General features: G+C 40.5%; 1 protein-coding gene across 6 annotated transcripts in view; it reads left to right on the top strand.

The window, feature by feature from the left end:
• The window catches only part of smap1 (small ArfGAP 1), a 321,183-nt gene that overhangs the window by 62,412 nt on the left and 240,194 nt on the right, over positions 1-18,577 (top strand). The gene's annotated exons all lie outside the window — the stretch shown is intronic.

Here is an 18,577-nt window from a genome sequence, read left to right as displayed (position 1 = left end):
GTGGATATTTACTAGAAATAAAACAGCCATTTCTACTGTTTTGCTCTTTGTAGTTCTACATCATTGTCATCAATCTTGTTTTTCTTGTCTTTTTTGTTTTTATTTGTTGTTTTTCTTGATCGTTTACGCACACATATTTACAAGAAGCAAAGAAAGAATGCTAATTTCTTTGCTTCTTGTATGTATGTATGTATGTATGTATGTATATATATAAATACACTGTATAGTATATACATACATACATACATACAAATACTAAGAAGCAAAGAAATATATATACTATATATATACTATATATACACACACGTATATATATATATATATATATACAATACTATACACAGACTATGGCATGCCGTTCAGGAAATTAATATTTGAATATATTGAATGAAAATCTGAATATATTGAGTGAACCTTTGAATATATTGAATGAAACTCTGAATATATGGAATGAAATTCTGAATATATTGAGTGAAACTCTGAATATATTGAATGAACCTTGAATATGGAATGAACTCTGAATATATTGAATGAAACTCTGAATATATTGAGTGAAACTCCGAATATATTGAATGAAACTCTGAATATATTGAATGAAACTCTGAATATATGGAATGAAACACTGAATATATTGAGTGAAACTCTGAATATATGGAATAAACTCTGAATATATTGAATGAAACTCTGAATATATTGAGTGAAACTCTGAATATATTGAATGAAACTCTGAATATATTGAATGAAACTTGACTGACGTCATCAAGGCATTAGCCTAGGCTACATAAACTGACACCCACTATTGAATTGAAAGTTTTATTTTATTTGTGAAATTGCTAAAGCAAAGATTTCACCATAGGCTATTTGTGTGTCTAGGTAGCAGTGAGAGAAAGGACACACAGTCTGGTTGATGCACCGGGGAAAACTGCAGCCTCTGGTACTGCAGCTTCACCCCACTCGGCTCCAGCTATGCTCGGCCACAGCCGGTGTTGTGCCGAAAAGAGACTGCCTGTGGGGGCAGTTGTTTTTCGGCAGGCAGCCTCTTTTCGGCACAACACCTGCAGCCTTTGGCAGTCCCGACGTTCCAGCGCCTCATCCCGACTATTTACTTTTCTCCGCTGCTCAGTGTGTATTCAAAATATTCAGAATCAGAGCTGGACTCGTATCTGCTACTCGTATAGGCTAATGTGACAACGTGGTTTGGTGACGGCCCCTCCTCTCGTAAATAATGTCCCTCTCGGGCTCAACTGTGCAGCCCCTGACAGCAGCAGCGGCAGCAGCAACAGTTGTCAGGACTGCAAAAAAAGGAATTACAGTCCGAGTAAAAACGCCGAGACCCGACCATCGCCCGCAACCGGAGCCTCAAGGCGCTGCTACGAGATTCCGAGCTGGCTACTGTCACTCACTTATTGCAGCAGCATACCGTAGCCTACACATCTTACACTTTAACAAACAAGATCACGGAAGTGCCTTGATGACGTCAGTCAAGTTTCATTCCATATATTCAAGATTCAATCAATATATTCAGAGTTTCATTCAATATATTCAGACTTCATTCCATATATTCAAGGTTCAATCAATATATTCAGAGTTTCACTCAATATATATTCAGAGTTTCATTCCATATATTCAAAGGTTCACTCAATATATTCAGAGTTTCACTCAATATATTCAGAGTTTCATTCAATATATTCAGATTTCATTGCATATATCCAGAGTTTCATTCCATATATTCAATGGTTCACTCAATATATTCAGAGTTTCACTCAATATATTCAGAGTTCATTCCATATATATTCAGAGAGTTTCATTCAATATATTCAAATATTAATTTCCTGAACGGCATGCCATAACAGACACACACACATACATATACGTTTACAGTATATATGTATACTTGATAATATATTATATTTATTAATTTGTCACTGGTATGGTACAAATAAGTATTACAATAAGCATTACACACAATCAATGATTTAGTTGACTGCAACATGATGTACGGTGTGAAAGGTTGACAGACAACAGACATTCAGAAGAAAGACCCAATAGTCAGCTTCAGTGTGTGAGGAGGATTCACACTAAGTCAGCTCTGGCTAAGCAAAAAAAAAAAAAGTTTCAGCAAAACGAAAACACTCTGAAACACGACACTACACCACGTTACATTAATGCAAGATGTCTTGTTCACAGCAGTCCTCCTCTGGTTCATCTTCATTTCATCTCTCTGTCTCTCGCTCTCCACCCTCTCTCTCTTCTCTAGCGCCTCTCCACTCTCTTCTTCTTTTCAGTTTCTCATTTTGTCTGTTTATTATTCCCTGTTGCCTGCTGCTTCTCCCTCTGTTTTCTCTGGCTTTCTCTGAAGCGTTGCCAGCAGTCAGACTGATCTAGGATCTGTTTCTGCCACCCACACGGACGGCTTGGCTTTTATATGCAAATTAATTATTAAAAACAACTCATTATCAGTTTAAGCAGTTTCGTGCAGATGGAGAAAGAAGAGGAGGGGTGGGCTCAAGTAACCCTGAGCTATAGTTTGCGTGTGTGGTGAGTGTGTGCTGGAATGAGGGAGGGGATTTGTTGGTTTGATCTGCTCAGCACTTATAGAAACTGAGCAATTTGTGTCTCTGGATGCATCTCCACTGTAGTTACATCATCATACTGTACAGCATTTGTTTACCAGTGTGTTTTGATGATATTGACAGTTGATCTGTGTTAATACTGTTACATGCCGGATGCAGTATGATGCAGTATCCCTTGTAGAGATGATTACCGCGCTCTAGTTGTTCAAGAAAAACACATTTCACCTGAATTAATGCTAATGAGACATTTTGACTGACTTCCACATGTTTCACCATCCTGGGTGGTAGTGGGCTGCGGAAGGAGCTGAGTCCACATTTAGTTGTGAACTACAGAGTGTGGTTGTATTTGACACATTCTTTTTACACTCACTGAAGTCAGCATGACTTCCTTTTTTATCAAAGAATAAGAAGTGATAATGCATTGCGCTTATGTTACCACAGATCTTATTATTCTAGAAACTAATTGGCAGCTGCTTGAACAAATTTGAGATGAGAAGATGCTGTTAAAACCACAGTCTGCAGTCTCCTCACAAGTCCTCGGACTTATGTGTGACTTAACTCGCTAAAAGCACAATTTTGTTCGACTGTTGTAACTTTTTGTTTATTTTTACCAAATTTATTGAATTTCCTTAATCCTGCATTTAATCTTTTTGGTGATTACTTAGGTCCAACACATCATGCAGTAAACACAACACTGATTTACTTTATATACCTGATGATGATGATGATGATGATGATGATGAAATTCTTTATTCAGTCACATCACACAATAGCTACAAACATTATCGACAAAATAGTGACTGAAAAGGCACAGGCAGAAGCATGATGCTTATATTAATGCCTGTCCTACAAACCAAATGAAGCTACCCAGCATTCTTACAATACGAAAAAACAAACAAACTTACAATAAGAAAAAAACTAACAAACGAACAAGCAAATGAACGAACAAACAAAACTGAACCAGAAAGAAAAAAACGGAACCAATAAGGTTAACAGTATTTAAATATATTGTAGTAGATACATTTTTAAATAGCAGAGAAAAATAACAAACAAAACAAAACAAACAAACAAAAAAAGAGTAAAGCTACCCAACATTGTTACAATATGAAAACAAACAAACAAACATAAAAGCAAAACTCATTTTAATTCAGGGGTCATGAGCACAATTTGATCTTAATTGGGCCAGACTGATAAAATAAGAGCATTATAACTTTTAAATAACCAGAACTACACTAAACTTTTAAGGTGTTTACAGTTGATTAATTATCCTTTTACAAAACATTAGGGACAACTTGAAAAATATGTACAATTTCAACAAATTTATGCCGCTTCTATATACTGTAGTTTTCATTGGCAAATTCATCCTGCATGTTTGACACTCCGATACTGTATATACGTACAGTACGTATTAGCTCTTAAAACAATGTACACCCCTGTACTGTTTGTTTGTATGTCTCCACACTATATTGCACTAATAAAAAACAAACAAACAAACAAAAAAACAATGTGTTATTAGATCTCATTCTTGTAATGCAGTGATTTCATTTGAAACTTAAAGGGACAACGAGGAGTTTCTATTTGGTTATAAAAAAGTCTCAAGTTAATGTGGATGAATCTATGCTACCCACACTTGTTAATGGGCCCATTTCCGATAAATATATCGTTTTGTCTCTATCGTTATTTTGTTATTATTAGTGGTGGCGGAAATGCTGGGCGAGCCGACTAGCTTTCTTTACTTTCGGTTTCGTGGCGAGTCATGAGAATAACACCGCCAAATCGCTGTTTATGGTCGGAACTACGACGGTATGTGATCGTCTTCCAACCTCTGACTTTAATTATTGATGAATGAAAACATGAGTCTGTCTTGCGCCGGTCAAAGAATTTCACGGTGCACGGAGGCTCATAAATGTAGTGTGAAAACACTTAGCTTTTCCAAAACTCCTCGTTGTCCCTTTAATTTGTAGTTTCACTTATTTTCTATGGCTTTGTTTAAAAAAAACACAGATCAGTCATAGCATTAAAACCAGTCACCTGCTTTAAAGTTATAACTGATCAGCTGAATTATATTAGGTCTATTGTTCTACTATTCAACTGCTAGTGTTAATAAAAATTACAGCTGTAAAACATCTCCATCATTGGGTGCAATAGTTCACTCACACGGCTGAAATGAGTTAGCCACCACAAAGTACTGATTGAGGCTGTAGACCAAAGACAGGGTGTTTAGGAACCTTTCATCTGTAAGACGTGTGTTACATCCTAATTGGAGAGAGATTGACGTTTGAATAAAGTACAGCTTTGTTGTCAGTCCTCAGACTCAAGTGGTTCTGATATGGAGACGAGGAGTCCTCTTCTCATGGTGTTTGAACACTTCAATTTCAACTCAGTTCTGCAAGATGTTTGTTATCAGGCATTCACCAAGCCGGACTGATGAAGACGTGGACAGCAAGTTCTGTAGTGCATAGAACTTAGTGCCTTTAGCGTTGTGTAATTATTTGTTTCATTTGTATTAGTGTGTGAGACCAATAAGGAGAAAAGTAGAGGGAGCAGTGTCTTGTAACGGGCAGCTTGCAGTACAGTACTGTACTTCGCTCACAGTGAGTACGTGAGTGCATCCACTCCATTTTCATTGCCCATGCAGCATGAGCTCATTGTTCTGCCATCAGTGAATTAGTAGGAGTGTGGGACTGTGTGTGTACATGGACCAGAGATTATTTCAATGTTACAGGAATCAACAAGACATCAGAGTGGATCTTGTGACTCCTCTGTGATGAGCCCAGTGATTGGCCTAAAAATGTCACAAGAGAGCAGCACGGTCGCCCCGGAGGGAGGCTGCTGATTTTTACAGCCTTATTTTGCAGCGTTAGTCACAGGGATGTCCTGTCTGCTGTTGTGTGTGCTGCTGCAGCCAGCTGTGGCGTAGCCTACCTAACTTCTGCCATCCACTGACATATTGTATCCTGACGCCAGTGGAGTGCAGCAGAGCTACAGGGAGCAATCGGCTATAAGGTCACTTTTATTTCTATGTCAATTTTAATGACATCGGAGGATTAATAATTAAGTTAGAGCACACGAGGGGCCTAGTGACTTGTTTTATTTTATTTTAATGATTTTCCATGGATTTCATGAAATGATGCAGCATTGTGCTCATATTTAATGAGTATTACATCTCCCTCTTTCTCTTGACTGTCAGATTTTCACCCCTCCTCCCACCCAAACAGCCATGAACACTTTGGCCCGCAGACGTCGTGTGCACATGATACATCACATTGTAGAACATATTAACATTATATCTACTTTAACATCAACATGCACTGTAAACATTGCCATCGTGAGGACATTAGTATGCTGCAATTAGCACTTACCACAAAGCACTGCCTGCCAGTCTTGTTTGTAATTACAGGCTTGTAATTGGTTCAGCTGTAAGAAAGACCAGACTACAGATTTACTTTGTGTCCCCTAGCAAATAGAGGAGATTCTGATGAGATTCATAGATCTGGCTATAATGTTTGCTGTCACAAATGTTGCTGTGACTGGGTCATTAGTGCCAAGTTCAGCAGGAGAAGGCCGTCTCTATAACACTGGATGACTTTTATGAGCTCAATATTTAAATAATAATATATATATTTTTTTGTACGTGGTTAAATTTGTGGTTGTAACGTTATTGTAAGATTTTTCCATTGCATATTTTTTTCTTACCAAGTGTAGACTAATTAATGCGGTGTACGTGCAGTCACATGTAATTTTTTCAAATTTGAAATGCCTATATAGCCGACGTGACTGCACAGCTGTTAATCAGACAGTGTTGTGATGAGAGAAAATAGCAACAGTTTCTTTGTCTTGAATGGAGATTTCTCCATCCCTCCCACTCTCATTGGTGTCATGGTGTGTGTTGGTCTGGCAGATAAACAATCATTTCAGTAATTAGCAATGTTCAGACAGACAGTGCCTCCATCAATGTCAACCCTGTATTTGGGTCATTTTCCCTACTAATGTATTTAATTATTATTTTATTGCCATTGTTGTGTATTATAAGGAGTAGTATTGAATTTGATTTGCTCTGCATAGAATAACATCAACATCCCTCACATGTAACTGACAGACACAGTCATAAGCAGCAGTGGCGTAGCTGACTGGTTCATGCAGATGGGGCGAGACCGTGTAGTGGGCCTATTAGGAATGCACGATACAAATGTAGTCTAATACACAGGGCTCCAGACCAACGCTGTCCCGTGGGTATAAAAATGTATATTTGGAACGATTAATCACAGGAACGCAGTCGGGAGGAAGAGAGTCCCCCCCCCCCCACTGTAAATGCGCACATGACAGACTGTAACTATAGCTTAACTACAGTGCTCAACTTCTTGCCGAGACTCATACACAGACTATCAGCTGCCTACAGGAGACTGACAATAGACCCGTGAAATCAATCAGAACATTTTCACAGCTGCTCTTCAGTCCGTCTCCGGACACGGAGCAGAAACCCAAGTCCGACAGTGCAATGCTGTCCCCTCCCCTCAGTCTTCACAGTCAGCAAATCAGCTCATCACGCAAGAAAGTCACAACAAACAGGTTTTGCACAGTGGTTTGCACAGATAAGTCTTAAAATGTGTGCAACACCTTCTCATCACAATCCACGCCATCTTTATCAGCTGTTATTAAAATCCAACTCATCAATAACAGGATCGCGATATTGAACCACCGCTCACATTACACAACAAACCGTTAACAATTAGGCTAATCCACACTCAAACCAAAGCAACAATAATGTTAACTGTACTCAACAAGCTGTTATTACAAGGTTTACAACAGATATGACAGACAACCTGGGCTGTGCGTGTGTAAAGAAGAGAGGGAGGGAGGGAGAGAGAGAGAGAGAGAAAAGTAGGTAAAACCAGCTAACTGTTAGCTACCGTAGCTCAGGCGTCGGTCTCCCGTCAGGTAAAAGCTGCCGTTTATTCCTCAAATGAAGTTAAAAAAAAGTTGTTGAGCCTCTCCTCCGGTACAGTTATCCATCACTGCTGTTGAATTAGCCGCTAAACTGCTGGACGCTAAAACCGAGGGGGCGTCTGTGTGTTTACAATTCACGAAAGCAACGTGAACGTACGTGCCGCTCACATAGTAGAGTTACGCAATGAGGCAACGTAGCGTCAACCACACACACACACCATACAGTGGTTTCTGACCGGAGGTAAACTCAGTTGAGTCGCGTTTATTAGAGAAAATCACTAAATGCTGACACATTTAAACCTGTGGTAAAGTTATCTGAAATTAAAAAAATAATTAAACCTTAGATTAACTAAATAATTTAATTAATCCTGACAGTAGGTGAGGCACTGCCTCACCTGCCTCCCCTGACTGAACGTCCGTGAGACCCAGCTATTAATTGAATAATGCCTATTATTTGAGGAAATACGCTATTCGTGTCTCAGTCGTGAAGCTGAGCTCCTATGAGTCTCTCTCTGTGTGAGGACGTGCACAGAGCGAAATGATAGTGTCTGTCAATTAAATGAGCATAAACAGCCCAACCCAACGCGCTGGTTCGAGCCGGGTTCCGTAATGACTCGGTCAGGCCAGGGCCGGGCTGGCATCTGGCTTATTCTCCTTTTTTTTCTTTTTTTTGCCGGGCTCGGCCCAATAATCAGTGTATCGGTCCGTGTCGGGTCCGCACTTCAACGACCGCGGGTAGGCCCGTTACAACTCTAGCTTGATGAGCAGGGCGAGTGCTTTGCGGTGCTGTATGAGCCTGCACAGTGCACACAAACAGAAACAGCGCGCGGAGGAAAAGAGCGAAGAAGAGGGGGGCTGCAAGGGGTACTGCGACGGGTTCAATTGACAGTAGCAAAGCAAACAGATTTGCTGTGGTTCTAGCAATCGGTCCTCAAGAACCCCCTTGTCAGTGGGCCTATGGTGAACCTGGGCCTGGGGCGCCCGCCCCACCCGCCCCCTACCTGGCTACGCTACAGATAAGCAGATACCTGTTCAATAAATAGTCTTTGTGTTTGTTGTGTGGAGGTGCAGCAGCTGATTGTACTGGAACAGAGCACACAGGCACACACAACACGTCACTTAGTACAGTTTCATTACACAGAAGCCTGCTTCCTTCTCCTGCTTTTCAAATTGAACTTTTGGCCCCGATTCCTTTTTTCTCGTGCAACACTATAGGAAACAGCATGGAGAGAGAGAGGGCTGCAGACCATAATAAGCTGTTCCCACACGCCTCCCTCATGCTGATTGTTTTTCTGCTGAGTGTTTAGTGAATGCTCTGATTATTTGTTGTTGGAGTCGAGACACCGTCTGCACAGCTGATTGCACATACGCTCTTACACCCGGTGCCTTTTCTGGTGCAACCAGAACCCCTGGTTCAAGGATCTGGACTGGGGTAGAGGGGGTAGGGGGGGGCTCACAGGTCAACCTGCTCCTCTGCCTGATGCTCCCATTATTAAACCTAAATAAAATGCGATCAGACTGCGCGCTGGCAATTTCACAGAGCGACGCTACGACTATCGCCGGAGATGATCACCATCCCGATTCCCGAACCTGTCGCACAGCCAAAGATACTCAAAGATACCCCATGAGAGGCTGCTCCAATCATATGGAATCCTGAAATTACACTTCCTGTCTCCTAAATGAGCATGGCCAACTGTCACTCCACCTCGTTCTGTGAACGTGTGTGTGGATTTATAAAAGTTGTAGGTAGATGAAAGTGAGATATTTATATTTTCTTATGATAACATTAAATATTTTCACAGCTAACAGTCATATTTAGCAAGCGTTTGACGTTACCTAGGAGATCTGTGCCAAATCTGGCGAGAGTGTGTTGATGAGACAGAGACAGGTCGTGAACAAAGATCATTTTCTCCTGATGTGTCCGTCTGAAAATGTTCAGAAGAGATGTGGCTTGTGAAAAATGAGACCAAAGTTTACTTCAGTGACTGTAGGGCGAAAGAATCGACCATAATCTGTGTTCACGTTCAATTTTCCCATTGGGGTCAATACACTCAAGGCTGCTGCTAGTCTCCTAAAAAGGCGTGGCCGTGCAGAAGCCCACGTGACATGTCCACAGGAAGCTGACTGGTCGTGGGGGGTCTAGTTCCAGCATCAGGCTGCAGAGGAGGGAGTACACTTGTCAGAATTGGCAGATGGCATCGCAAACAGGTTGCTTTAAATCACTGAGCAGTCGATCTTTCTTCTTAACAGAAATTGTTTGTTTACATCAGCAGTTAAAAAGTGTTTAGCTTGTCGATCGTCAATCTGATCGCTAATTGTCACGGGGGGGGGTCTGAGAGGATGTGCGTGCGGGCCCGGCGGTGCCACAGAACACAGCTCAAGGTCACTGAGTTGATTGTGAGTTAATCGTCTTTGAGATACACAGCGGGGTTGTGTAACGGTCCAAACCATCCAACGCCGTCTTCCCCCTCAGCCGCCATAACTCCTGTTTTATTAGTCTCTGTATGACTGTTCCACTTGACTTCAGTGAGTGTCCTCTGTAGGAGGACAAATGAAGCTGTTACAGGTCCACCCCAGAGGACACATTTCACTGAAGATGTTAACCATCCTTCTCTCTCAGTATCTGCGCTCGCCACGGCAGACGTTTAGACGCCGCTATCTCCAAGTCCTAATATCTATTCAACCTCTGTTCATCCTCTCTTAACCGGCTCGTGCTACTCCTTCTTGTTATCTATCCTCTCTTTATCATGCTGCCCCCCCACCCCCACCCCTACCCCACCGTCTCTGTGTTCCTCCTTACCCTCCAGCCTCTTTTCTCTTTATCTTCATGATCAGCCCATCTGTCCCTGTTTAGTGCTGTGTCGACATCTCCGGCAGCATCAAAGTCGGAAGAGGAGGAAGTTTTCAGAGTGGAAGAAAAACCTTCAAGACATCAACAGAAAAAGTAGGGGAGGGGGGGCTCTGAATTCACATCTCAGCTACACTCCTTCTCCACCACCACCACAGGCAACAAGAGCAAGCAGCCGTTTGATGCCTTAACAGTTGAGGAGGGAGGGAGAAGGATGGAAATGGAGAAAGATGAAAAATGGAGAAAACATTCTTCTGTTCTGCCTTCAGAAAGACACAGTCAGTGTTAGTTTCCCCCCGAGGTGGTTTTAGAGAGCAGAGGAGGAGGAGGAGAGGGAGGAGGTGGGCTGATGTTAGTGATGTCATCTCTCAGTGAATGTATTTCTCTCTGTCTGGCTCCAACAGTTTGATGCTGATGAGGATGGGGGGGGCTTGGGCTCAGTGGAATCAACGCAGTGTGTGGATTCCCTCCTCGAACAAATACAAAGCACTATCCTGAAATCTTTTAAATCTCTGTTGTGTTTACCTATTAGAAGTCTTCTTCTTATTATTAGGGCCACGGGCCATCGCACCGGGCACTGGTCCCAACAGCTATGAAATAGCCCGGAAGCCCGGGCACTACTGTTATTGTGTGGATTTTTTCCTAGTTAGGGCCACGGGCAATCGCACCGGGCACTGGTCCCAACAGCTATGAAATAGCTGCAGGGACCATCCACACAATATGCCCGGGCACTACTGTTATTGTGTGGATTTTTTCTTATTATTCGCCCCCTTCCGGACTATTTTCGATTCGCTAGTTGCAGGCCAAATTATATATCAAAACGTGCGTCTTGATCGGGATCGGTGTGCTATTACGACGTAAGTCGCGAAAAACTGCGCAAAATTTTGCATTGAAGTCAATGGGACGGGCGGAAAAAAAGAGCGAAAAAGACCAATCATTGGAGTTTAACAAATGTCTACTGCTCAGGCATACTTTCACCTAGAGACTCCATTTAAACTTTAAACAGTAGACACAAGTCTTGTGTATTGTCGTATTACTCCACGTTTTGATAGGTCATATAGTTTTTGATCAATCCCTGATCAATGACCATGATCATTTTTGGAGAAATTATGAGATTATAATGGTTGTGTATTGCACGGAATGTTCGTGTCAGAGTGCGTGACATCATCGGTTAGAGTGGGAGAGATGCCAGAAAAACTCCAGATTTTTTCTCTTTCCACACTCGGCCCGGCCACAATTTACACTCTACACACATAATTTTTTCAGAATTTGTAAGACAAACTTGTTATCTCTCATATCATGTGCTCAAAATATCAGAGAGACTTACAGAATTTACAGAATAAGCCTCTGAGTGCGGCCACGTCTGTCTCTGCTCCTCATTGACTCCAATACAAATATTTTCTGAGAGAAGCAGAACGGACTGATGTTTTAAAACTGCCAGCGCCTCCAAAATATTTACTGTAGAAACACCAAATCGTACCACATTTTTCAGGAAGTCCTTAGAGCAACGTGATCTGTGTTTTGTTCTGATAGGAGTTACCGTTTTGTCACAGTAAGCCTAAATGTGAGACCGGTGCAGAGGCAGAAAATCGCTCTTTTTCTCCACGTTTCTGTCTGTCTCAGCCTGGGGGGGCCCCTATCGCCGTGGTAACCTCTGTGATTCTCAGGCCAGAGCTCGTTAACTTCATAAACAATCCACCTGGTGCTCGTTTAAATGTTTATAAACACAGACACAGCTGAATCAGACTGACACAGGATGCAGCTGTGTCAAGTCAGTCACACACACACACACACACACACACACACACACACACACACACACACACACACACACACACACACACACACACACACACACACAGACTCTAGAGCCAGCTTCATGTGATTACAGTTACAGACACACACACACATCAAAACACACAGGTAACATACAAATGCGCGCGGAAGCGTGCACTCCTCTCCCACACTCTTACACACACAGGTAACTTCATGTGATTATACACACACACACACACACACACACACACACACACACACACACACACACACACACACACACACACACACACACACACACACACACACACACACACACAGTTAACCTAATGTGGTTACAGCTCCTCCATATCAGTGCTTATAGAAAGATGATCATGTGTCTGTCTGATCAGCTCTGTCTTGACCTTAAGATCGTGGGTTTGATTCCCATGTTGACAGAGATGGCAAAACCAGCAGTAGCCCCGTGGGCCTTTCAAAATTTCCCCAGAGGAAATTTTCTAGTTATTATTATTATCTGCTTTTGCTGACACATTTCTCAGTCTGCATGGTACTGTTGTAACCTGATGGTCAGCAGATTGTGTGTTGTACTGCAGGGACGACAACAGAGTGTTGGCATCACCCTGGTCCCATGGCTAAAGTTGTGTTCAGCAGGATCATCTTGACAAAGTACTCAGCTTTTTACTCCAACACATGCAAAGCAGCAGTTTGACTTTTATTTGTTTAATGTTGGAGCAATATGGTGGTTACTCTTAACAGGAGGTAAAGGCTAAAGCGTTTGCTCTGACTGAGTTTTTTCATTGTAGAGCTTCCAGCCAAATTAATTTGCACAAAATTAAAATATATTTTCTGTGCGGGGTGCTGGTGCTGTGTCACCTCCACAGAGTCTTGTAAAATGAATCATTCACATCTTGTCGAAAAGAAAATGGGACAAAACAGGTTTTCACTATTAGTTTGTCGCTTAATTGAGGGGGCAGCAGCACCACAAGAACGGCAGTTCAATTTATTAATTTGCAAAAATCATTTATTGGTTCTGATTCATTAATTCTTGAAAAAAAAATCTGGAATCACTGAGCCTCTTTGAACAGTGTTGTGAAGCAGACACATACAGTACATTCTGTCTCTGTCAAAGATTGAACTATCAGTTCAGTTTGCCTGGGGAAATAATGCATTTCAATACAATCAATCCAATCCAACATAATATTGTGAAATCTGATAAATGTATCATTCATATATATTGTAATTGTTTTTTCATTACTGTATTTAATGTTTTAGATCACAGGTCTTCAACGTTTTTCAGGCCAAGGACCCCCAAACTGATGGAGAGATGAAGCAGGGGCCCCCTACTTTAAATACTATATATAAAATTGTGTATTATATTAAACTAGGCCTAGTAGCCTACTATGTATAAACATACCCCGGATTCCATACTGAGCTATTCAATTAATACACAGGTTCGTATATTCATGCCAGCCATTTATAAACAGACCTTGTTAACTAATATCAATGCCAATATCAACAATGTCTTTCAGTTGAATGATAATTATGCATACAAGCTATTCAACTTGATGTTTTTATTCTAAGTATAAATGTGGAAACAAAAAACAAAAACAAAATTGTATAATCAACCAAAGGTTTCATGACCCCCCTGCAGCACGTCAGCGGACCCTCTAGGGGTCACAGACCCCCCGTTGAAGACCTCTGTTTTAGATATAAGAGATTTTTTTTATGCACCCTGTAGTGCAGCCTATAATTGCATTGTATAGGTGTACACTGACAATAAAATCGATTTTATCTAATTTAAACTAGAGACGTTCTACATGTTTAAATTAAACTAAACTAAACTAAATTAAACTAAACTAAACTAAATTAAACTAAACTGCAACCGTAAACACAAGTATAATGGGGAGGTGTTTGACTCAGTTGGTAGAGCAGCCGTCTCATGCGTTGAGGCTATAGTCCTCACTGCATCGAGTGGCCCAGAATGGTTAGATTCCGGCGCTGTGCCTAGCGCTGTGTGAATGTGTGTGTGAAAGGGTGAATGTGACCTACAGTGTAAAGCTATTTAAGTGCAAGTCCATTTACCGTTTACCATATAATTTAGACTATCAAAGAGCAGGCTATACAGTACAGATCAAATATGAGATATCGGATACAGTGGTAAATATTGTGAAATTTGATATCACTGATTATCGGCCTCAGTCTAATGTTTAGTGGCGAGTACAGTGAGAGATATTGTGCAGCAGATGGTGTGTGGTCTGTGAGCCAGTGTGTCACCATTGGCTCAAGTCTGTCAACTTCAGTGTGCGGACCGAACACAGAGACTGTACGTGTGAAACATGTCTGCAGCAAATGTAATGAACCAAAGCAGCTGTCCACTTTTACTGTCTCTGTCTGCTGCATATAAAAGCAATTAAATCTCTGTCACTGTGTGTGTAAATCGTTAGTTAGCCAGTGTTGGACTTTTTCATTAGCAGTCAAACTTAAGCCATTTAACACCCTGAACATGCTCTTTTATAATTTGTCGTCACATTGTTCTGCAAGGAAGCGTACATTTTCTCAGTGACTTAATGGCTTTTACTATTTTGGGCTCTCATCGGTCTGTTAGACTGGAGAGGCAGGAAGTGAAGACAAGGCGCAGCTCTTGTGGGAGGCAGATTGAGAAAGCCAACAAAACCAGCCAGATGGCGAAGAATAAACAGGAAAGAGATAAAGACAAGGCCAAGGTGGTGTCGCAACTGTTTCGTTAAATCTGTTAAGTGACATGTCTAATTACAGGCGGGAAAGATTTGAGAAGTTCTGTGGTGAAGCAGCTGATGGCGGCCGTGTCAGAGCGGATTGGTTCGGATGTTGAAGACAGATTGGAAATGGCAGTAATTAATGTAAAAAGTGTGTGCTTATTTTTGCGCTGTCTCCTTTCATGATAGATTTTATGTGCACAAAGCTGAAGAAAGCACAAACCACCGTGAAAAAGGATACTTGGCTTGAACTCTCTCTTGAGTCTCCTCAACATGAATGCGCTAATTTGCCGTGGATGTAAAATGTGTTATTAAGAATATTTGATTATTTTCTCCTCTCTGCAGCTCCCTCTTGTCTCTGTCCATTCCTCTCCACCTCTTTGTTTCTCAGTCCATCTGGTAGTGTGATAATCTCTGTCTGTGGAGGAATGCATGGAGCTTGCTGCTTTACATCTCAAACGAGGGAAAGAATGGCTGCCCCTGCACTTCAGCATTCATGCTTTTAAAGCTGCAGTGATTGATATTTTTTATATCGATTGATCGGACATACAGTATGTAGCGCTGATCTTTGAGGTTCTCACAGATTTATCAAAATTTAGCCTGGAAAGTATAACAAAAAAGTTGGTGATCACTCAGAATGAGATCTAGGAAAGACAAGAAGAAACAACAAGGGAAGTCAGATCAGCGAGGGTTGATTATTGTGGAACATCAATAAGCTCAGTTCTGTCTGCCAAGTGGTTAAAATGTTATGGGTCACTGATGTAGTGACTGGTGCTTCTGATGAACAAACAATCACTTGTCCGTTTGTTCATGGAAAGAGAGCAACAGGCAGACGAGGAGGGGCTAAGTAATCATTGCACTGTGCACAGAGTGATCTTTTATGTCATTATGAGGAGGTTGAAGTTTTCTGGTTCATTATGAAACTGTTGCTGGAAAAACAGGTAATTAGAGGGATCGCTGCACATCATTGAACACACTGCTTGAGAGGGATCTCATCAAACAACAAAAGAAGAACAACATTTCATGGTTATAAGGGAAATTCTGGGGTGTAACTATTTCTTGACAAAGTCTACCCCAGACAATACAAGACTGCAAAATGGCGCAGTGTGTGGCTGTTGTTTGTTTCACTGTTTATTTCACACCAGACCACAGCAATAGTCTACTTGCCAACAATGAGTACCCGGAAATGTTGAGTACCCCAAAGTTTTATGTTAGAAATATATAGTATGGGTCCCCAGTATTCAGAAACTGCCGGATGCTAACTTATATATATTGGACAATTAGCATAATTTACACAATTAGCATAATTTACACAATTAGCATAAATTAGCATAATTGCCTATATGGGCAATATTTCAACAAAATTGACTTGGCTGATCTGGGCAATATTGGAGTGGTTTTAGGGGTTATTGATGATGCTGAATCCATTTCTGACATTTTCAAAATTCAAAATGGCTGTCTAAACCGGAAGTGACCGGTTTGAAATCCATCAAAATCGGCCCACTGGCGGTTAAAATCTGGTCACTTCCGGTTTAGACAGCCATTTTGAATTTTTAAAATGTCAGAAATGGATTCAGCATCATCAATAACCCCTAAAACCACTCCAATATTGCCCAGATCAGCCAAGTCAATTTTGTTGAAATATTGCCCATATAGGCAAGTATGCTAATTTATGCTAATTATGTATTTTATGCTAATTGCCCAATATATATAAGTTAGCATCCGGCAGTTTCTGAATACTGGGGACCCATACTATATATTTCTAACATAAAACTTTGGGGTACTCAACATTTCCGGGTTCACAATGGGGCCCTATGGGCTGGCAAGTAGACTACAACCAAACAGAACAAACTACAGACACCAACATACCAATACAACAACAGCACAGTTAGAAAACAACAACACCTGGTGTGAAAAGGGGATGGACGAAGTATAGCTTTTAAATTTCCATCCCCCACATAAAGACACCATCGAGACATACATTACAAAAAAAAAACCAACAAAAAAAAAACAAGCGAGCAAACAAACAAACAAAAAGCATTGAAGTAGGAGCATTGCGAGCTCCCTCAACAGTCCTACATTTGTCCTATATTATTTATGTATTTATTTAATCAATTTAATTTAATTTAATTTAACCACCACCGTCTTCCCTACTGTACACATCAAACATCTGCTGTTTAAACTTTCTTTTAAACTCCCTCAGGCTTTTACTATTTCTAATGTTTTCAGCCAAACTATTCCACATAATTACTCCACAAACTGAGACACACATAGATTTAAGGGTTGTTCTTGTGAGCTGCTGTGCCAGTTTATGTTTACCCCGGAGGTCATATCTCTTGGCACTTTCCCTTTCACAGAAAGTTTAGTTTAGTTGAATCAGGTCCAGGAATTTCAATACTGCTGCCCTCAAGAACAAGTCATTTGTATGATCATTGTACTTTACATTACAAACATTACGAATAGCTCTTTTCTGTAGAATAATCAATGGGTGCAAATTAGTGTTGTATGTATTGCCCCAGACCTCCACACAGTAGTTCAGATAAGGAAAAACAAAAGCATAATATAGTGAAAGTAAAGACTTATGATTTAGTATATACTTAACTCTTCGGATGACACCCACACTCCTTGCAACTTTAGTACAAACATGTTTTATCTGAGGTTTCCAGCACATTTTTTCATGAATGATCACTCCAAGAAATGTTGTTTCTTCTACTTTTTCAATTATTACATTATCAATTTTAATTTTAACTGGGACATCAGTGTTGTGTTTACCAAATAACATAATCTTTGTTTTTTTCAAATTTAGAAATAGTTTGTTCAAAGTGAACCAATTTTTCAGCTTGTTAATTTCATGTGTTGTCGTTTCCAAGAGTTGCTGTAAGTTTTCACCGGAGCAAATAATGTTGGTGTCATCAGCAAAGAGTATCCATTTCATCACATTTGATATCAAACAAATATCATTAATGTACAGTATAAATAAGATGGGGCCTAATACCGACCCTTGAGGAACACCACAAATGATATCTCTACAGGTTGAAACATGATTATCTATTTGGACAAATTGCTGTCTCTCATTCAGATAGCTTCTCAGCCATCCTAGAGCAATACCCCTTATACCATAACGCTCTAGCTTATTTAACAAAATTGTATGATCTATCGTATCGAATGCCTTTTTAAGATCGATAAAGATACCGACTACAAATTTCCTTTTATCAATACAGTTTGTTATTTCTTCAACCAAGTCTATCAACGCCAGAGCAGTTGATCTCTTTTTCCTAAATCCATATTGGCAGTCTGAAAATAAATTATATTTCTCAATAAATACATTCAACCTATTAGCAAAAAGCTTTTCTATAATTTTTGAAAACTGTGAAAGGAGTGAAATGGGCCTGTAGTTTGTAAAAAGATGTTTGTCACCTGTTTTGAATAATGGGATTACCTTAGCAGTTTTCATTTTACTTGGGAAAACTCCTGTTTGGAAGGACAAATTACAAATATATGTGAATGGTTTAATCATTCCAGCCATGACCTTTTTGATTATTGCCATATCAAAATCATTAAAATCTGTGGATGTCTTATTATGACAATTATTTAGTATGCCAATTATTTCATTTTCATCTGTTGGTTTGAGAAACATTGTATGTGGATTGTTGTAGGCTGACAGATGTTAAAGCAAGTAATGTACTGTACAGTTCACT

Source organism: Trachurus japonicus, chromosome 15, assembly GCF_045865225.1.
Source record: "Trachurus japonicus isolate A0001 chromosome 15, Traja_1.0".
Classification (NCBI taxonomy): domain Eukaryota; kingdom Metazoa; phylum Chordata; class Actinopteri; order Carangiformes; family Carangidae; genus Trachurus; species Trachurus japonicus.
The sequence above is the reverse complement of the archived record's forward strand: the minus strand, read 5'-3'. Positions and strand labels throughout refer to the sequence as shown.